We start from the raw sequence: 23,034 nt of genomic DNA on the forward strand, positions 1-23,034 counted from the left end.
CCTTCTCCCTCCTCCTGTATTGCCAGGGCTTCACACTATAAGAGTGAGCCATTGGCTATTACAAATAAAGCTGCTACAAACATGGTTGAGCAAATGTCCTTATTGTGTACTTGAGCCTCTTTTGGATATATGCCTAGGAGTGGTATAGCTGGATCTTGAGGAAGTGCTATTCCTAGTTGTCTGAGAAAGCGCCAGATTGATTTCCAGAGTGGTTGACCTAGAACCCCTGCACAGAGGTAGCCCATGGCAGTTCAGTGTCCAAGTAGGTTCCATAGTAATGGAAACAGGGACTGTCTCTGACAGGAACTGATTGGCCTGCTCTTTGATTACCTTCTCCTGAGTGGGGAGCAGCCTTACCAGGTCACAGAGGAAGACACTGCAGCCACTCCTGATGAGACCTAATAGACTAGAATCAGAAGGAAGGAAAAGAAGACCTCCCCTATCAGTGGACTTGGGGAGAGGCGTGGGTAGAGAAGGGGGAGGAAGAAAGGGATTGGGAGGGGCGGAGGGAGGGAGCTACAGGAGGGATACAAAGTGAATAAAGTATAATTAATAATAAAAAAAAAAGAGTGAGTCATTGTTCTCCTCTTTCCCAAGCCTGTGTGCCTTACCTTCCTCCTAAACTAGCATTTTCTGGCCCAAGTCTAAGGACCCTGGAAGAGAAAAGCCTACTGTGTCAGGCTTTCCTTTCTTCAGAAATGGTGGGACTGATTTAAAGTTCCTGCGCTCCTTCCTACTAGAGAAAGGGGGATGCCTGCAGCCCCAGCTGGCCACATCCCCCATTTACCTCATCCATCATCCCGACAGGTGGGCCCTAGAGAGAAGCCACAAGCCGGACAAGGATAATTAGGATCCATTAAGGAGATGAGGCTGAGCTGCAGGCAGGGGACTATTCATTCAACAGTGCCTTCTTCTAAATGGGGCCATCAGGCATGTGGGACTGGCTCCCCCAGTTCCTGGGGAGGCCAAGTCAGCTGAGTAAATGAGCACTTTGAGGACAGAGAGGTCCAGAGCTGAAGTAGGGCCCCTGTAAGCCTGCTTTCAGGCACAGAAGGCAGGGGGCTCCTGTAAGAAGCAGGACCTCCCAGCAGGATCCTAGGCAGACACTTGTTCCTGACTGGAGGCCAAAGCGTCTGACTCCAAACTCTGCAATCAGCTGCTTTCAGCAGCTTCCCCACAGGGCCATGCCCAGGGTCAACTTTGCCATCTCCCAGAAGGCACCACACTGGTGCCTGCATGCTTCTCCTGGTGCTGTCTCCAAAAGGCCTCTGTCAGAAAGCATTCTTCAAGAGGAGTTACAAATCAACCTCTTAGCAGCTCATTAAGCCTTTACTTCTGATTAACCTGCCACACAGGCCAGCCTCCCTTTGAGAATGGGAAAAATCACAGGACTTTAATCAGATTGGGAAAACTGGAGGTATGGGATGGTGATGTAATGACGGGTGGGCAAAGGGGTGAGATCCCAAAAGCACTGGCTACAGGGAACCAAAGTCAGTGCCCACCTTTCTCTTAAACCCAGTCTGACTCAGCTACAGGAAGGCAGGGAAAAACTATTCCAAGCTATTCCAGGATATTGGGCAGTCTCTCTCTCTCTTTCTGTCTGTCTCTCTCTCTCTCCTCTCTCTCTCTCTCACACACACATACACACACACATTTTGTGTCCAAAGCCATTAGTGAGGCTTCCAATCCCCAGAAATATACAGAAGCTTTGCAATGTACCCACTGTCTAATCTGTCAGCCTGTTCATCTAGTGCAGTAAAGAAAGACAAGAGAGCCACAATCCAGATACAAGCAGGTGGACACTCAAGATGGCAACAGAGACCCTTGAATTCAGGAGCTGCATTCTGCCATGTTCAACTGTTCCATACTCACAGTGATGGCGTAACTGTTACTCCCAACTTACTAAAGCTAAGAAACAGTGTTTCCCTAAGTGGAAAGGCCAAGGTTGCCAAGCTTTTAAATAGCAGAGTCTGGATAAAATGAGCTCATTTGAAAATGTTTCCAGGCATGCACATGGTGCACACACGCATATAAAGACACTAATACATGCGCATTAAATTAAGTTAAAAGAACTACTTTTTTCTGCCCTTGGCCATGGACAAAGAGATACCTAGTTGGTGGTATTGTTCCTATGTCAGTCAGGGGCAGAGCAGATGGCGGTCCTTTGTTCATCCTAGCTTGATGCCTGGTTTGGTGGCCAAAGCTTATGCCTAGGACACGTAAAAATCAAATCAAGTCAGGTCAGATCAAATTAAATACAGGCAGCACAGCTCGGGAGGAAGAAAACAGAGACCTGTGTTCCACCCTGCCAGACAATGCCAATGGGGAAAGATGCCCATAAATCTGCCCTCTGCCCCATAGTATAGACAAGCTAAAGACATGCAGAACATGTAGCACAGCATGGAAGATTGATAGACTTGCGGATGGCCATGCCACCCACAGATCTGCTTCCAGCCCATGGCACAGGTGGCCCATAGCCACCCAGTTGCTGGAGGATGTCACCCAGGGTCCTGCCAGCCATGGGACCAGCCTTCAGCAGGAGACACCATGAAGTGGTGGACAGATGGGAAAGGAAGAGAATTGGAGCAGCTTGAGCATTACGAAGAGAGATAGAACTGAAAACTGAAGAGTGGAGAGGAGTACCCTGTGTGAGTGGCCAGATTCACCACCTGGGGCTGTGATGAGGTCCCAGCCCAAGCTGCCACTGAGGGCCATGTCTGTCTGTGGCTACACAGCAGCAGGGGTCAATGTCTGTGGTTCAATTACCATTAGGGAACACGCAGACTTTCCTGGTTGGGGCAGCTGCCAGGGACCAAACAGATGTCCAGGGGATGTGGCGAGAAGGCCCTGCCCTCACTGGTGGCTGCACTCTGCAGAACAGTCTCTCCCTGTCACTTGCAGCAGCACTAGAACACAGACCTAGTGACTCTCCCAGGTAGCACAGTGGAGCTGGCACTGGTGGCAGGGGTGTGGACGAGCTGGCTTCAAGGGTGTGAGTGTGGGAGAGCTGACTCAGCCAGTCATCTGTCATGGGGTGGCACAGGCACAGAGGTGATGCCCTCCCCCTCCTTCACCACCTATGGCAGTTGGGAAAGCTGCCGAGAGAGTTATGAGCAAGGGAGAGTTAACCCTACCCTTCAAAAGCTGCAGAACTCCAGAGGAAGATGATGCAGCCAGCCTGGATGAGACCTGATAAGCTAGGGTGAGATAGAAGGGGAGGAGGACCTCCCCCATCAGGGACTTGCGGGGGAATAAGGGGGAAAAAGATGGGTGGTACTGGGAGGAGACAAGGGAGGGGGCTGCAGCTGGGATACAAAGTGAATAAATTATAATACATAAATATATAAATATTTTTTTTTAAAGATACAAAAAAAAAAAAAAAAGCTGCAGAACTCAGAAGAGCAGGCCCTGCACCTCACCTGGGCAGCACAGCAGAGCTGACACCAGTGGTGGGGGCACCGGTGAGGCCAGGAGCAAGAGCACTGGAGATCTGGCCCCGCCACTCATCTGCCATGGAGTGGGTGCAGAGGCAGTTGAGAGAGCTGACCCTGGAATCATGAGAGTGAGTGAGCTGGCCGCACTCAGGAGAACGGGCCCTTCACTTCACCTAGGTAGCACAGCAGAGATGGCCCTGGTGAAGGGGTACAGGTGAGCCAGCTCCGAGGGAGAGAGCACAGGAGAGCTGGCCTTGGCACCTGTCCCTGTCCCTCACTAGCTGTAGCACTCACGAGAGCGGGCCCTGCACCTTGCCTCAGCAACACAGTGGTGCTGGTCCTGAGGGTGAAGGGTGAGTAGTTAGTTCTGAGAGCATAATCCTGGGAGAGCTGTCACAGCCCCTCGCAGTGGGCTCTGCACCTTGACTGGCCATCACAGTGGAGCTGGCTCTGGAGGCCAGAGTGTGGGTGAGCTGGTCCCAAGAGTCTGGGAGCTGGAGATCTGACCCTGCCTCCTGCTGACATTGGGTGGCCTAGCCAGAGCAGTGCTGGAGAACTCATCCTGGTGGTTCTGACAAGGGAGAGCCGGCTCAGCTATTATCCAGGCTCAGATCCAGGGTCTGAGTTGGCCCACCCCCCAAATCCATATCATTGGCAAATGGTTGGAGCTAGTGAAAGAGCTAGTTCTGCTGATCCAAAGCTGCAGAATCTCTGTGACATAGGGCAACAATAGGATAACTGGGAAGAGGCACAATGAGGATCCAATATTGATAGTGTCACAGAACCCAGAGATCTCAAATCAGGCCAACAACTCGTTTCAATGGACATCTGCAAGTAAAGTTGTATGGACAGAGGGATATACTGTAGGACACAATGTGACATTATAGCTTCCAAGATGAGATGTTTTCTATGCTGGTGTGTGTGTGTGTTTTATATGGGGGAAGGAAGGTTGCAATTCTAAAGGTCAGATATGAGGGGAATAAGGAGATGAATGGGACTTGGGTGTATGATGTGAAACTCACAAAGAATCAATAAAAAGGTTTTTTTTTAAAGAACTATTTTCTTAAAAAATTAAAATTATGTGTCTGTGTGTCTGTGTGACTGTGTGACTGTGTATATGCCTGTGTGTCTCTGTGTATGTTTACACTGTGAGAGGGTAACCTGGGGAGTCAGTTCTCCCCTTCCATTATATGGGTCCTGGGTAACAAACTGAAGTTGTCAAGTTTGATAGAATGCTCGCACAGTCACACACTGAGACATCTCACAGGCCCCAGATAGGACCTTACACTGTACCCTGAGGAGGCCCCTGGGGAAGGCTTCTTTTTCTCCTAGGGCCAGGAGAAAGAGAGCTGAGATGTCCACTGGATAGGTGCATTTGTCAGGCTGGGCCCCCTGCAGCGATGGGTGAGGCCAATTGCTAATATGATCAGGGTGTGGGAGAGAAAGAGAAATACACCCAGATAATTGTACTGACTCTTGGTGTTAAGCGTAAAGAGTACTAATAATCCAGACAGGCAAAAACTGCTGCATCTACCACAGAGCTCCCAAGGCAGAACGGTGGTGAGCGGCCACACACATTTGCATAACAGCCTTTTTGTTGTTCCCTTTGTTCTTTTTGTTACTTCGACTAATTGCTTTTAAGCACTCTGTTATTTCCTCATCCTCTGAAAAGAACCAGCCCCATCATCCACCAAACTGACTTTTGCAGCCTGCTGCTACTTGCTACATTTATAAATATGGGGAGATAGGACAGGGACAAAGCTCTTTTGAGTCAGGCCCAGTGATGGGAATTCTTCTCTGGGCTGGCTTCACAGACCTGCCGCCTGTACAGTGGGACCCTGTGGCAAGAAAGGCTCTGTTGTCACTGTCTAGCGAGTCTCAATAATTTTTAATGGACCCTCACAACAACATAAAATACTTAGCCCTGCATTTTATGCATGCTTCTACTAGTCAGGTCTGATTGGATATTGCCCACACACAGTGACAAAGAGATACTATGTGATAAAGGCTCCCAAGAGTCAATGATCATACCTGTCTGTTCTAGTGTTTATAGAAGCACTCTTAGCATGCTTGGTGCCTGTGCCTCCTCGCAGTGACAATCCCGTTACTCAGGACCCAGTCTGCCTCTGTACTTCTTGAATTTAGCTGATCTTTCATGAAGATCCTTCTCTTTCAAAAAGAAACAGAACCAAGAGATGCATGAAGACTTCTGTCTGGGTGGGGCTCTCCATTGGTGGACTCGCTTAAAGCATGGTTGGATTCAAAAGAGTTGTCTTCGTTCCTAAGGACAGTAATTGGTCTATTAAAAGACTCAGAGCTGTCCTCCCCTGTTCTCTGCCCACTTCTCCATTTCTCAAGGTGAACATCACTAATTTAGTCCTAAAACAAGAGACACCCTACTTCTGCAGACTGCAATGGGCATTGGAGTAAACATGAGAAAATCCACCTTTATGGCTCATATCCCAAATGTGACCCAGATATCACACATACCCATACCCATGTGCAAATGAATGATCCTCACATTCTGCCTTAGTTAGTTCACTTGTAATATCTGCTCTCCTTTCTGACAGCCTGTGTTCAGCAAACTTAATCTCCAGAATTCATATTTTAAAAATTCTCTCCGTTCTGGACTCAAGCCCTCCTGTGATTCTTTGTTTTTCAATTGTCGTGAAGATAGTTTGTTTACAAGCTTGTAAGTAGGACCTATACTCTGTTTGCCTCTGTCTCTTAATCCCTAACCTTGACAGAGCAGGGGCCATTCGTTGCCCATACAGATCTACCTCTTATTCCCTCTTGTTGTCTTAATATTTATTCTTCGATGAGACCATAAGCTGGGAAAAGCGACCTTCTGTTCATCTCTTTCCCTGGCTCTTGATAGGCCTATAGTGATCTCATTCTCATTATTGGTTCAAGAAGGTTCATGTGACATATACATATGCATATATACATACATATGATATATATATATAGTATATACATGTATATGTAGTTATATAAGATATATATAGTACATATATATATATAGTGGCTTCAAAAAATTTTCATCTGATAGAGACTGGCAGGAGGAGACAGTCCCTTTTCTTCACCTGAGAGGGGTCATGTCAAGAACAACAGGTTAGTAATGACAGTGCATGAGTTAATAACAGTGGAAGGAAGAAAATCCCTTAACGGCACAGACAGGCAGATATTCGCCGACCTGAAATCAGTCTACCTACTTCTACCGGGATTCTTGCTTTATAACTACTAAAAAAAATCATTTAATGAACATTTATTTGGTTTCCTATTTCTTTTTTCCTGAAAATATCCTAAGCAGTAAGCAGGGATTTTTCTACATTCAGTATGTCTTGTGGATTCTCTCCCATTAAATTCTGGGCACAGGCAGGCAGACTCTGTCCTTGAAACTGAGCTAACTGTCCTTCTATAGGGAAGGTGAGTACTTACTAAAAGTGAACACTGGACTCCCACTGTTTCTGAGGTCCAGTTTCTAACTGAGATTCTGTTCCTGACTGACTGTGGCAGGATGGGGTGTGGGAAAGTGAGGCATTTTAGCCTTGACTTTGGTTGCCTCATAAATCAAAGAACTCAATCTAGATCACCTACTTGGAACCAAACCTGTGTGAAACTGGGGCATAAGAAAAATTAATCTTAGGGCACCAAGATCTTTATTTGTAAACCTGCTCAACTCACTAATGGAAATGTATCCCAGATTATTGCACCTGCTTTCCAATGTAACTAGTTATCTTCTTCTTTTTCTTCTTCCCTCCTCCTCTTCTTCCTATTCCTCCTTCTTCTTGTGTGTGTGTGTGTGTGTGTGTACATGCATATCCCACAGTACATGTTTGGAGCTCAGAGGACAAATTCTGGGCTTTGGTTCTGGGTTTAGGAATCACACTCGGGTCACACAGCTTGAGAAGCAAGCATTGCTACTCACTATGCTATCTTGCTGGCCCTGGGTCCTATTTCTACATCCTCTTCCATGCTCAACAGAAGGGTCTAGTCCTAAATGTTTTCATTTAAAAGACAAAGTATATAGCCAAAAATAATGAATCTCTAATGGGAGTCTTTTGGATCTTATCAGTTTTAAATGGAGTAATTTTAGAGCAAAATGGTATTTCTAAAATTCTACTATATCAGTTGCCACCAATTTTCTCTGTTTGAAACAAACAATCCACCTACTGCTTTTTTTTGTCAAGAAATTTTTGCTCCTCTCAGCTGTTCTGACTCACTGGCCACTTTCTCTACTAACATGGATTTAGTCTGATTCTTCAGGGAATGTTTGTCTTCCCTATGCTAAAGAGTATGAAGTGGTGATAGAGACAGAGAATGCTAGAAGCTCTGAGTCTGGCACTGAATAAAATCCAACCAGCCACTCTCCTACTCCAAGATGCAGAAGAAAGGACAAGATGGCTTTGCCTTCTGTGATGATCTCTTCACAACTCTGTGGCTGCCATGTCAGGTAAAGAAGCTCACAAATGTGGGAGCATTCTGCAGACAACTGTCTTCACAGGAAGACACCCTGGCTATGAGAATTGTTCTCATGGTTTCAGTAGAGGCTCTGCTCAGAATAGCCGGTCTCAGAAAGCCAGAGGGTGAGTTACTGAGAACAAAGAGCTATTGCTATGGAGACCGGAGGATGATGGAAGGGAGACATAGGCTGCTCTGCTAAACCTCCAAAGGAAAAAGGAGGAAAGACTCAGAAAAGCTGTCAGACCACCCCACCTATCACTACAACTAGTTCACATTGCAGCCAAGTCTCTTCTAGAGACTTTTCCCTCCATATCATCAGGTTCACTCACCTCAATGGCCGAAGTGGCATGTTGTTTTATTGCCTGCAGTTGCACTCAGTTCAGAAGATTTGGATTTCCAGAAGAAGAAAAAAAGTTAGACTGCAAGAGCTGGCAGAACTGTTTGTTCTCTTGACTGCTGGGCATCCTTGCCAACCATCCACAGCATTAGAGCGCCTATAGAACAACTGGGAAGGACTTAACAGCAGATGCCTTGAACAGAGCAGCCATGATGGACATCCAAAGTCAACAGTCACATGCAACAGTGAAGATAGCTCTTTTAGGGGGTCAATTTTCCTAAATAGCTCAGCTAGGCCACCTTAAGCATCCATGAGACCCCAAGGAATATAGGCCCCATGGGACCTCAAAGAATACAGGTTTCTTACCCTACATTTGATAGACTTTCAGCCTCTGAGAAGTACCATGTTAATGGGGAATGATCAAATACCCTGTAACTGCTTTTCTGGGTCAGTGAGATAGCTCAGTGTGTACAGACACTTGCCTTGCAAGTCTGATGATCTGAGTTAGATCTTTGGAACCCATAGAAAGGTGGATGGAGAAAATTGGTTCCACAAATGCCTTCTGACCTCTACACACTTCTGTGGCATGCATGTTCCCACTCACATCATGTGTGCAACACAAGCAAGCAAACAAACAGCTCTGTCCAATAGACCTTCTTGAAATGATGGGCATGTTTTCTGTTTACACAGGCCAAGACATTACCAGCAGCCACATGTGGCTAGGGAGCATTGCGAATGTAGCCAATGGGACTGAAGAGCCTCATTCATAACTATTTCATTTTATCAATTAAAATTTAAATCCAAGAACTTGCCTGTCACCATTGGCTATGACACTGTCTACAACAAGAGGATGTGAGACCATCTACAGGCAGTAGCAGAGGGTTATAAGAGGAGACAGTGATCTACCCTACTGCCAGGAATGAACTGGGGAAATTAAAATGCTTCTGGGGGTGGATCACAAGTCTCTCCTCGCTAAGTGCCCTTTTCCTGCTAGAGTACACAAGAATCTGGGTCACATGGACCCAGAAATGCATAGGAAGGAATTCCTTACACACATTCAAGTCAGCACAACAAATAAGAATGGGGTTGTGTGGTGGAGCTGAGGCTAGGAAACACGATCAGCAGGCCTGGAGAGCAGAGCCAGAAACCTTTCATTTCCCTTTAGTCCTATAGGTACTTGACACTGTAGGAGCAACGAAGACCACAATTACACCCGTGTGTGCACACACATTGGGATGTATATGAATTGAAACATAACTTGTACTCCATTTGGGAAGGCCCTACTGTGAGGCTTTTCTCTAGAAGAAATGCTACTGTAATAAGACTCTATGTTTAATGTTGATCCTTTCCCCCTAGGAGTCTGAGCCAGACCTAAGGTAGCCTTCTCTTCTGTCACCATCCATGAAGGCAGAGCAAGTAGCAGCCAATTGACATGCTGTCGGCTCAGGAATTATGAGAGAGCATGTGGCGTTTTTATCTGCTTATACGTACTGAGCTCAGGTTCCCTGAGATTTCAGAAGACAGTTCCAGGAAGAAAGCCTGGGTGTCTGGGAGACCATGCTTGTACAGTGTGTGTCCTAGGCAAGAACAGAGGAACAGAGGCAAGAGCAGCAAAAACAAGCACAGACTCTACTGTGTAAGGTATCAAAGCAGATGCTGAGACTCATAGCCAAACTTTGGGCAGAGTGCAGGGAATCTTAGGAAAGAAGGAGGAGATAATAAGACCTGCAAGGGAAAGCAGCTCCACAAGGAGAGCAACAGAACCAAAACATCTGGGCCCAGTCATCTTTTCTGAGACTGATATTCCAACCAAGGACCATTTATGGAGATGACCTAAAACCCCTGCACAGATGTAGCCCATGACAGCTCAGTGTCCAAACGGGTTCCCTAGTAATGGGAACACAAGCTGTCTCTGATATGAACTCAGTGGCCTGCTCTTTGATTACCTCCCCATGAAGTGGGGAGCAACCTTACCAGGCCAAAGAGGAAGACAATGCAGCCAGTCCAGATAAGACCTGATACACTAGGGTCAGATCGAAAGGGATGAGAACCTCCCCTATCAGTGGACTGGGGAGGAGCATGGGAAGAGAAGAGGGAAGAAGGGTGGGATTGGGAGAGTATGAGGGAAGGGAAAAAAGAAAAAACAAGCACAGCAGAGGAATCATACGCATTGGATAAGGCAGACAGGGTCATTGGATTTACTGGCCCTACCTTAAACCTGTCCCTGATTCCTGGTCTAGAGCACCGCCTACTCTGTCTGCTCACTCCCTAGAGAGACATATTCAGGATCATCATAGATTCATCTTTGACAGTCCTTCCCCACACAGCCCATCAAATTAGTCAGCAAACACTAATGGTTCCCCTCTAGTCATATAACTTCTATTCCCTTATCCTGACTCCTCTGGCTCCATGATGTCCACCTGTATTAGATCCCTATCTTCTCTCCCTCATTCATCTTTCCTTGCTTTTCAGGGCACCAGGCTAAAATTCAATGTGCATGATGTCCACGCTTTTTTTTTAATCTTGGTCCTGTCCTCTTCAAAGGATAATGCCAGCATTTTTCTATGTGACAAAGAAAGACTGTAAAAAGCTGATGCAGGTTCTTTCATTACTCATCTCAAAATAAGCCAGCCTACACGGTCAAGCTCCATCCCACCCATTCTCCACAACACTGCTGTGAATGTATGCCTTCAATTTTCACCTTAGCAAGCACCACCTCTTCATATGAATGCTTCTCTCTGACCCACCCTTGTTCACCCTCCAACATCTGTCCTCTCCCATGGGAAAACATTCTGGGATGCAGGTGGAACTAGAAGCTATCCTTCCTTTGTTCCCACAATTCTCGAGGGTCAATGTACTTCTTTGGTCCAAGGTGGTTCTAGATAGTGAGTCCTGAGTAATTTGCAGCCAAGTAAGCAATATTGTTGTTGGAGATGAGATTGGGATCCCGGCTCAACAGGCCGTTACTCAAATGGAGGTGTCACAGCAAGGCAAACTATCTTTCTGCAGAACAGCCGGCACACATGGCTACAATGGCCTTTGCCTTTTATTCCTAACATGAACAGGAACTTGGCTATTCCTCATTGACAGAGGTCCAAACTTAGAATCTGAGTGTGTTCTGATAGTTGGGAAAGTAGCTTGAAAGAATGCTGGATGGAGTGATTGAGAATTAATCATTCTTGGAAAATGTGGCCATAAGTCAAGGCATCAGACATAGAAACATTTCATGGGGCAAATTTATATCTGGCTGAATCCACACACATTCTTTAACTAAGATGGACATGAGGAGAGACATTGAACTCCTTACACTGTGGTGCAGATGAGCCATCTCTAGGGACTCTAATCATAGATGGGATGTATGCCAAGGACAAAACCCCCATTGCTTCCACAGAGTGTGTGGCCATATTATAAGGTGGTCCTATGTCAGCCACATTGTCACTGCCATCATTCATGTCACATACTTCCCAAGGCCGTGCCTTCCCATGAAGATGCAGCACAGCTTCACACATGATCCACAGAGACAGATAGACAGCCCAAATCCAGAGGTCTTTTACTCTTTGTAAATATCAAGGCCATAAAAAAAAATAAAATAAAATAGGGAAATGTTAAGAAACATAAGGATGGAAGAAAATAATTTACCAACAGTAATGTATGATACTGGGTCAGAAAAATACACGTTTCAGAAAACGTTCTTAAGATTATTGATAAAATTGGAATATGGGGTCAGCAAGATGACTCACTGGGTAAAGGTGCTCAGCACACAAGCTGGTTGACTTCAGTTGGATCCCTGGAACACAATTCCACCCTATGTAGCTGGAAGGAGAGAACCGACTCTAAAAGTTGTCCTCTGACCTCCAAATATGCACTGTGATGTGCATGTACCCACATCACACACATACAAATAGTAATAATAATTTTAAAAAAAGAAATGGGAATATGGATAAAATGTTAAATATCAATATCAAATAAGTGTTAAGTGCCTTGATTCTGTCCTCATGATAACCTTTTGGGGGAAATTTTTCCTTTTGGGAAATACATGTTCAATTATGGAATCATGAAGGGACATTATACATGAGGTTTAATCTTGAATGTCTCAGGTTGTGTATATATCTTTAAAGAAGATGTGACATGGCAAAACGTTAAGTCCTTTCTCTTTTGAAAAATAATCTGTTTTCAATTCAAAGTAAGAAATGAAAAACAACAGGATCTGAAAAAGAACACTTTACTCAAGAGACATGTGTGGGGAAGGACTGTCAGACATGACTCTATGATGACCTGAACATGTCTCTCTAGGAAGTGAGCAGAAAGAGGCACTCATCTTGGTGTGACGCAGTGATCAGAGTATACTACAGTGATCAAGAACTTGCCCAGTGCTGGAAGGGAAGTTTATGCCCTGACAGCCACATTATCTCAGGATCCCAGGCCCAGAATGAGAGCTTGAATTCAATGAAAGCTATCAGAGGTGATAGAGAGAAGAGAAAGTGAGTTTACAAAGGTTCCTAGGAACAAGAGGTTGTATTGTGCCCAGCTCAAGAGAGACATCATAGTACTTAGGAAGTAACAGAATGGAAAGTAAAAATGGCTCTTCTCTTGACAAAGACATACAGACAAACCCTGCTGAGCCAAATGAACATCCTCACTAATGAGGATGGTAACAGGAGTACTGTGGAGCTACTTCTTCTTCCTGAAGAGAAAATCATTAAGACACCAAACTTCCCAGGCCCAGAAACTAACTAAAATGCACAGGTTTCAAGATGCCCTAAGACTTACAAGAGTGTGAGTGTGAGTGTGTGTGTGTGTGTGTGTGTGTGTGTGTGCGTGCGTGTTATGTAAACATCATTATGTATAAACATCAACAATTGCTCAGGAAAGAGCTCCAGCTTTCATGATGGAGTGGGCTTCCCAATGACACAGCTGCCATACTGTGTCACATACTCTTCACTCATACTCAGACAGACAGCCCCACTAAACTCAGTAGTCACTGCACTGGACTTTGGTGAAATCATTTCTTGAGTCTGTTAACAAGGCTTTTTTTAGGGTAAATAGATGTTGGTTCACGCTTCCCCAGGAAAAGTCGCATTGGGATGACATTTCTCCTGGCTTATCAGTTTAGTTGCCTGTCTGTGACAATACCATCCAGTGGGCCAATGCCTTCTGAGAGAAAGAAAACTGCTGAGTGCCTGGTTCTCTATGCCACCTTGCCCCTGAGGACAATAGCCAGGAAGAGCTCCCAGACACTAGAAAGCTGGCCCTGACCCTAGTAACTAAGAGCAGCACTGAACTTCATCATACAAACCCAAGGAGGGGTGAGATCACAACTTCTTATTCTCCAAACAGAATGCTGAAATGAGTCTGTTCAGGCTGCTGTAACAAAATAACAGAACCTGAAGGAGTCTGGTAATTGGAATTCTGCCTCCTAGCCTTGGCAGATCCAGGTCTTATCTGTAGCTCAGTTTCTCAGAGACTGGCCTTGGTAACCTCTGGGAGACTGACCCTGTCAACTTTTCCTGTGGGGTGTTCTGAGCCTGAGAACTAGATAGCAAGCTCTATGCAATCCTGGGAACCAGATAGCAAACTTTGTGTAACCTTGAGTGAATTCTTAGATGCTTTGCCAGGTGACGCAGATAAGTTGTTACTGTGAGAACATCTGCTTGTAACCCTTTGTTTTATAAGTGTTGTTTGCATGTTCAGTAAACTGGGACCTTGATCAGAAACCTGTCTTGGTCTCCATTCTTCAAGTCTCTGTCCCTATCATTTCCATGCCCTCCTTCAGCTATTCAACTACCTATTCAACTACTCCGTGGGACAAGTCAAGAACCCACAAGGTTTGTTCCTAGCAGGAGTGTATCACAGTTCTGTAGACTGGAAGCTCAAGACCAGAGAAGACCCAGTGAGACAGAAAGCTGACTATGGCGAAGGGCACACCTTGGTTTGTCTTCACATGCTCAGGGGAGAATGATAACAGGTGCCAAGCTCATGTGACTGACCACCTGTTACCACCTTAGGGTTGTGTCATTTGCTCCTGAGGCAGGATTAGAAACAGGGGAGAGCTTTGTCCCATACCTTCTATTCTAAGGATGAAATTTTAATCTCAAGTTTGAGATTTCCAGGGTTTGTGCATGCTCCATCTTGACAGTCCAATGCCAGTTCCTCCAGAGGGCATTGGGCCCCAACAGACCTAGAAGGTGTTTGGATGTGTTCCCTTGCTAGAGCAGCCATGTTGCTGAATTAAAATTTCTCTACAGGGCCTCTCTCTCAAAAGCTCTGCCTGTCTCTGCCTCCTGCTTTTCGAGAACACCAGTCTATTCATGAGTGCTCTGACCTCAAGACCTAGTCACTATCCACAGACCTCATCTCTTCAAACTATTTTCTTGGAGCTCAGGACTTTAGTGTTATTTGTCTGGCTTAGGAAGGCTATGCACATTTAGCCCATTACTATTACTAACCTAGGGCCCCCAGGAATTCTCCTGGTTTGTTGGCCCCACGTATCTTCAGCTTGTAACTATACTCCTTCAGACTTTTAGCTAGATGAAGTTTTATCCTCCTGTAAGTGTTCTTTCTCTAGTCAGGGAGATGGTTGCCATTCTTCATCTTTAACTCCTGTCTCATGATGAAGAGAAGAATGTTATGCAAGGCTGACCGAATGCAAGACAGTAATAAAAGCACAACACTCATGTTGCTTTCTGACATATTTGTGCACATAAAACAATGAGGCAGTACCTGATATTGAAAAGAACCTTTAGTCACTAAAGGTTGTCCAAGTCACCTGTCTTGTCCAAGTGTATACATATGACAAACACCGAGTCTGGCTTTGCTGATTGTCCAATATGCCATGGACCAAAGAGGCACACAGAATCTTTCAGAAGCACAAGGGCTCTGGTCTCTGGGTACTTCTTTTAGTTCTGAGTGTTCAGCTTTTGATCTCAACAAAGAAGCTGAAGCAAGTTGTAGCTCAGTTTCCAGCATCTCAACTAAAATGTGGACACTAGGAACACAGGACCCAGACAGAAACTACTGTAGGGATGGAAGGAGCTACATGTGCTTACAGACACCTGTGCTCATGAACCTGGGTACACAATGGGACCAACACCTCTCAAACATTATACACCCTTGCATTGCCTGGAGGCTTGTCACCACACCCGTTCTGTCTCAGAGGCTGTGAAAAGCCGAGGTTATACATGCCCATCAAGCTGCTGAGGCTGGTGTTGTCGGCTCACACATGCTGAGTCATTAAAACGCAGAGCTTCTGTGGGTGGGGAAAACAAAAACCAATATTCCTGTCTACCACTCAACCACATAGAGAAGATGTCTCCGCTATTTAAAATGATGTTGCTTTTATCGCTGTAGAATATGCTAACCGAGCAGAAGTAAAGTAGAAAAGATATGTGTGTATATATATATATTAGAATTCTACAGTGTTTAAATATAGCCAGACAAGGAGAATGATGATGCCTATCAAATAGAAAATGGGACATAGAGAAAAGACACATATATTAGAAAGCATTAGTAGTGGTTATGTCTGGGGATGGAATTAAAGCACTAAATTTTTTATTCTTTATAAGAATTTGAGTTTTTCCATTTTCTGCCATCACTGTGCATTCCTTTTATAACATGAAAAGATGTATTTTGATCGATATATGAATTCTCCCATTTCCTTAAAAAATGCCTGTGTGTCACTCATCTATAATCAAGGTTGCAGCTCTTATGGGACAGAGTCCTTGGTCCCCATTGAGCTCTTTGAGAAGGGAGGGGGAAAGGTGGGCAGCAACTCAGAAGAGCCTCAGTCCAGGCTGCTGCCACCCCCTCTAAAAGATGTTCCCAGCATCCAAGGACTCTTGCCACTGACTGTACAGCTTCTGGGGCAGCAGTGGCAGGGGGGAGGTGACCCTGAGCCCTGGAATAAGGCCAAACGCTGTCACTGAGCTGACTGTGTGGCTTGAGGCTGGAGCAGTGCCTGTTGACTCTCTGACTGACAGCTTTTAGATTAGCATTCCTGCTGAGTCCTCTGGCTTCTCCCCAGGGCTCCTTCCCTCCACACCAGGCTGTCTATCCTCTAAATAGTTTATTTAAGCCCTGAAGATGTTGTCCTTAATATGTCCTTCCTTCTTTTCCCACAGAGACATACTCACCCTGAGGAATCCAGTTCTTAAATGGAAACAGGTGGAGCAGGGGGCAGGCCCTGGGTGGACCATGTAGCCCACAGCACTGGTCATTTCCCAACCCAAACCTAAGAAGAAACTCTCCGACATTACTTCTTTGCCTTTGGGACTCAGAGCTCAGACCCACAAGGAGGTCATGTTAGCAGAGATCTAAAGGGGAAGGGTACTTACAGAGAGCAGGCAGGCTCTCTCTCTAACCCTGGACCACAGCCCTAGATGCACACTGCCTTTTTTTGGGGAGCCTTGGGCCAGAATGATGGACAATAGCTGTGTTAAAATGTTAAGTATTACTGAAGAGGTAAAGCTATAGCAACAAAAAGCTCCAAGCATTCAGTGGCCTAAAAGTGAGACATCTACCTCTCACTCATGATATTTCAGGTGGGATTCTGAAGTGAAGGCACAATGCTGCTCCATGTTGTCACTCAGGACCCAGGCCAGCAGCTGCTCAGTCATTCTTTGTGTATGTATCTTCTGTGACTCTTAAGGTTCAATTAAAAATTTGAAAAAAAAATGTACACAGGACAGAAACATACAGAAATTATAGAATACCATGAAAAGTCCAAACCTTTTAAGTTTAGTAATAAATGAGAGAGAAGAATCCAAGGTCAAAAGCATAAAGCACATCTTCAACAAGATCAAAGAAGAAAGCTTCTCCAAACTAAGAAAAGGCATACCCACACAGATACAAAAAGCACTCAGAACTACAACTAGACAAATAAGGGAAAATCTCATAGTATATCACAGTCAAAACATTAACTATTCAAAACAAAGAAAAACTATTGAAAGCTGAAAGAGAAAACAACAATAACAACTCATTTGGGAAGGAAAGGCCATCAAAATTCTCAATAGAAGCTTTGAAAGTCAGAAGATCTGGAGCAATGCCTTGCACATTCTAAGGGACCACAGATGCCAACCTAGACTACTGTGTCTGTAGTTGAAGGGAAAGAAAACATTTCCATAATACAAACAGACAAAAAGAATTCCCATCTGGGGAGCTGGAGAGATGGCTCAGAGGTTAAGAGCACTGGTTGCTCTTCCAGAGGTCCTGAGTTCAATTCCCAGCACCCACGTGGTGGCTCACAACCACCTATAATAGCATCTGGTGCTGCCTTCTGACCTGCTGACACACATGCAGGCACAATACTGTATACATAATAAATACACCTTTTTAAAAATTTTATTTATTTTCATTTTATGTGCATTGATGTTTTGTCTGCATGTATAGCTAGCTATGTGAGGATTTCAGATTCCCTGGAACTGGGATTGTAGACAGTTGTGAGCTGCCGTTGTGGGTGCTGGGAATTGAACCCGGGTCCCTTGGAAGTACAACCACTCTTAACCACTGAGCCATCGCTCCAGCCCCCAAATAAACAAATCTTAAAAAATATATATATAGTTTCTGGCAGACAAACCCAAACTGCATACTAGAAGCAGTACTTTGGACTTAGAGAAGAAGAAACATAGCCAAGACCTGTAGAAAGAAAGCACACAAAGCTAGAAATACTGAACCACAAAGCACCACTGAGAACAAGAAGGGAAAATCGAACGGCAACACACATCTTTCAGTAATGATTTTAAATATTAATGGCCTTAAATCTACAATCAAAGGACACAGGCTAGTTATTGAATCTACATCTTTCTGTTGTCTACAAGAAATTCATCTTAGCTTTAGAGGTAGGCACTGCCTTAGAATAAAAAGACCAGCAAGTATTGCTATCCTAATATCTAACAGAGTAGTCTTCCAACTAAAACTAATCAGAAAGGGTAATGAAGGGCAATTCATTAAAAAAAAAAAAAAAAAAAAAAGTTAACCAAGAAGACATTACTATCCTAAACATATATGTACTAGACTTTGGTGCATCCGATTTTATAAAATTCATACTACTGGAATTCAAGGCACAAACTGACGTCAACCCAATCAGTAGGAGATGATCTCGGTACCCGCTTTCTCCAATAGACAGGTCATCTAGGAAAAAAAACAGAAAAAGTCCAATTTAAATGGCACCATACATCAAATGGACTTAACATATTTATAGAATAGTTACCCAAACACCAAAAATCTGCTTTCTACTCAGCAGACCATAGGAGCCTCTCTAAAATAAACCACATTCTGGAACACACAGACCCACACACACACACACACACACACACACATACCTTTCAAAATTCAGAAACATTTAAATAACTCTGTATCCTCTGATCATAGTGCAATAAAACAACAGCAAACTAATTTCTAGTAAATATATAAACTCATGGAGATTAAACAATTCACTAATGGATGACGGATGGGTCAAAGAAAAAAATCAAGAAAGAATTTTTAAATTTTCTGGAACTAAATGGAAACACAATAAAACCTTTGGGACACATTAAAAACAATCCTGTGAGGAAAGATACAGCTCTAAGTGCCTATATCAAAAAATCAGCAATAGAAACAACAAAAAAAAATTGATTTAATGATACAACTCAAGGAGTTAGAAAAACAAGAACAAAATAAATTCAAATAGTAAATAGCAAGAAGTACTTTAAAAAATCAATTTATGCAATCGGAACAAAGAAAATAATACAAAGAATCTAAGAATCTAAAAGCTGATTCTTTGACAAGATAAGCAAGACTGACAAACCCTTAGTCCAACTCAGAAAAAAAAAAAGAAAACATTGACCCAAACCAACAGAATCAGAAATGAACAGGCAAAAATAACAACAAACACTAAAAAAAAATTGTGATATTATAAGGGAAAACTTAAAAAAAAAAGACCTGTACTACACTAAAAACCACTAAGTGAAAAATCTAAAAGAAATGAATTAATTTCTAGATTCATTCAAACCACCAAAGTTGAACCAAGAAGAGATCCAACAACTGAAACAGATCCACAACAAATTAGGAGTTTGAAACAGTAATTGAAAGCCTTGTGACTATAAAAAGCCCAGCCCCAGGTAGATTCACAGAATTCTACCAGACTTTCAGAGAAGATCTACAGCTAATACTTCTCAAATTACTCAAAAAAAAAAAAAAAAAATTTAGAAGGAACACTTCCCATATCTTTCTGTAAATCTACTATTATTCTAATACCAAAACCAGGTAAAGACACAACAACAAATAAAATTAGAAGTCAATATCTCTGATGAGCTTTCTAACATTTTTACTAAAAAACTTAGAAATTGAATATAGCCATATATCAAAATTTTTATACACCATGTTAGCTTTATTCCAGAGGTACAGAAATGATTTAACATGCATTAGTTATTAAATGTAATAAATCACATAGCAGACTTAAAGGCAAAAATTGCTGTTGCCCTGGCTTCCTCCCAGGGATTGGTATTTATTGTTGAAGACACAGTAGAGACCTTCAGACATAGGACTTGGAGGATCTAAGCTAGGCCTGACTTGAAAACTTTATTTCTGCTCACTAGCTTTCATAGCAGAGGTGTGATGCAAGCCTCCCAGGGAGGTAAACAGCCAACAGATGTATTTACCTCTGAAGCCTATGAACCATGAAAATGACCAGCATGGCAAGATATGTATAAAAGTGAAATAGTGACTTCGTATCTTGGCAGTTAACCAACATTTGTCTAATTGGACTTAGGGACCTCTCAATAGGAGGAGATCATGCATGGTAATGGAAAGCTAGCCAAATACCTGAGGCTGGTGAGGTCATGTATGTTAGTGGAGAACCTACTTCTGTCATTACTAGACCAGCATAACTCTTAGCTTGCATTCTAAATAATTATCTTTATACCCACAGATAGCTTAGTTCTCACCTTTTATCAAAGAAGCGTTTCTTTCTGGCAGACTGAGGCCTTTACAGAAAGTCATACCTGGTCAGAATGCAGAGAACAACTGACCATGAATTCTCAGCGAATACGTCTACAGCACAACTCCAGAGTCTAAGGTTCAGAGATTATCACAGAAGAGGGAGTGGAAAGATTATAGATGCCAGAGGACCAGAAAGTTTGCTGTGAGATTGTGTCTCCTGGAGATGACAGAGACGCTACATCTGTGATACCTCAACAATATGGCTGCCTACACAAGTTCTCAACAAGAATGATACATAAACAGACATTCTAGCACAGGGGCGGGGGTGGTAGCGGGATACACAAGCCCTAACCCTAGACAAGTAGCTACAGATAACTAAGGAATGCTGAGAGTGGGAGAAACAGCCCTCCTCAGGGAAGACTCCCCACCCCTTTTGGTTATCCAATATCAAGCAGTCAGATCTAAAATCAATACTAACTGGACTCAGTAGGTTGTATTTATATTCATGTGTGTATTTGTGGGGGGGGAGGGTGTGTGTGTGTGTGTGTGTGTGTGTGTGTGTGTGTGTAACAATAACAAGGAAAAAGAGGCCATGATTTTGAGAGCATGAAAAGGAGTGGCCCGGGAGGGACTGGAGGAAGAAAAGTGAAATAATATAATTACATTAATTTTTAAGATAAGACCTTGTCACTGGTGGCTAAACAAAAGAAGCCCTACTGTAGGTGCTATCTTTAAACTCTACTTTATTTGAGGTTCCTAAAGCCTCTCTTCCAAACCCCCAGCCCTAGATATGAGAGAAAGAAGGTTAGGCAGGAAAGGAAATGTAGACCTCTTTACTTCTTTTTGCTGGGTAGGGTTGTCAGGTTCTTTTGGGGGGCAATACCAGTCTCAGTTGTCAGGATATCCGGCAGTCCAGGTAACCAGCAAACTAGCAAACACAGAAAGCAGTCTTCTTTCTTTGAAGCATTCTCTCCCGCTCGTCTCCTCCAAGCCGCCATGCCTTCTCCTTCTCTGAGCTCTCATATTTATACTTTCCCTGAGCCCACAGAATTCCACTAACTCCAGCTGGTAAAGACTACACCTCTCTCTGAGCTGCATGAGACAATTAATCAGCTGTGAACAAAATAAGACAGTCCCATATCCCATACTTGGTATTAAAACAAAAACCTGCTTATGTAACATAACTGAGTTTTAAAAGAAACTAAGCCGTCTGCTACACCCTTCTCCCCCATCAGAAGCCACCCCCCATCCAGCCATTTTCCAGAAGATAGTCTGGAATCCCAAGCTGCTCACATTCAGGCTGATAAACATATAAGCCAAGGAGCTTACTAATTTCTTTCTTAAACTTAGCTCCATCACCTTCTTGCAACCCAGATTTGAGTAGCTACTACATGACAGATAGCCCAAGCCACAAGTACCCCACTGAACAGGACATAAATAGGCCATGTCTCCCGCAGAACATACTTCATATAACTTGCCTCTGGGGTTTTGTCTCATTTGACCAGGACTGGTCAAATGGTATGATTTGAAGCGACTTGATAAACATAAAACCTAATGTCTAGCCTGGAAGCCATTTTTTTAGTTTAGGGGTTGTATTCTAGTATATTCATGCCTCACATGAAGCCTTCATCAGTCATGAACCGTGGAAGTGAACGGCTTTGTGAAGGGCTGCATACCATGTCCTGTTGGGGTCCCCCAACCCCATTCCTGCAGACCTTCCTTCAGAAGTATTAATACTTCTCTGAAGCTGGCCACATGGCTCCTACAGACTCAGGTACCTGTACCACCATTTCTGCCTTTTAAGGTGGGGGTGGAGGTGAGGCAATGGGGTAGAAAGCAGAGCTTTCTGAGTCAGGGTTCTCACTCCTGGAGCCCAGTGTAATTCCTGCTGTGAGCTGGGGAGGGATGACACATGGGGAAGCAGGCACCAAGTTCTGCAAGCCAGCCTTTTTCAGAAAATGCTCTACCTTGCCTGTTGTCTCCTGATGCCATGGACACAGAGAAGTGTCATTCCTTGCCTTGGGGAGAGAGAGAAACTGAATCTAGAGACACCACGTGGACCATCTCAGCAGTGTCTCCTGTATTAAAAAAGAAAGAAAGAAAGAAAGAACAGCACCCCACCAAAGAGGCAGCCGGCAAATTAATTGTTTTCCTAATTAGCAAAAATACAATTAAGCCCCAAATGCTGCTGCTTGGGGGAAGGTTATTTGCATTCTTTTTTTTTTTTTTTTTTTTTTTTCTGGAGACTGTTCTGGCCACTGAGAAATGACAGCTTTATTCTGATCCCTACAAGACAGGCCAAGAGAGAGAGAAATAACGCCACAAACTCATTATGGCCACACTGTCTAATTCCTCCCCAGGGAAACCAGACCAAGTCTCAGTCAGAGAAAGGAGTATAAAGGCAAGCAGGAATATTGTCACTGAATAGTAATGGCAGCAGTGAGGGAGTGGGCAGTGGGCAAAGGACACACATTCCCAGGGTATGGGCAGGGTGATAGAGGCCAGCAGGATGGCTGCAGAGTTGTGGACAATAAAGGTCAACTGTCAAATGGCCTCAGTCTGCTCTGGGTGAAAACAAAATAGCCTGTCATAAATATTTCCTGAATTAGGAAGATTAGGAAAGATTATGAAGGAGAGTGGAATAAAGAGAAGTAGGAAGGAATGAGAAGAGAGAGGGAGAAATGAATGGAATGAGAACTAAATGAAGGAGTGGAGGAAAGAATGAAAGGAGGAATGGAGGGAGGAAGGCTATGACTGAGGCATCTTTATGAAAATATGTACTGGGAACAAAAGCCTAATTCCCAGTTTTAAACATAGCAATAAAAATAATAACAATAATGCTGCCCACTTTTAAAGACTTGCATCTAACTTACCCTGAAGGGG

At 43.9% G+C, this 23,034-nt stretch overlaps 1 non-coding gene across 1 annotated transcript; it reads left to right on the forward strand.

Moving 5' to 3' along the window:
- Positions 1-2,083: 2,083 nt before the first annotated feature.
- Positions 2,084-2,223, forward strand: LOC132653332 (small nucleolar RNA SNORA48). Its single transcript, XR_009591100.1, has one exon. It is a non-coding gene; the product is annotated as a small nucleolar RNA SNORA48 (small nucleolar RNA).
- Positions 2,224-23,034: the final 20,811 nt, after the last annotated feature.

The sequence above is a fragment of the Meriones unguiculatus genome, chromosome 3, assembly GCF_030254825.1.
Source record: "Meriones unguiculatus strain TT.TT164.6M chromosome 3, Bangor_MerUng_6.1, whole genome shotgun sequence".
Taxonomy (NCBI): Eukaryota; Metazoa; Chordata; class Mammalia; order Rodentia; family Muridae; genus Meriones; species Meriones unguiculatus.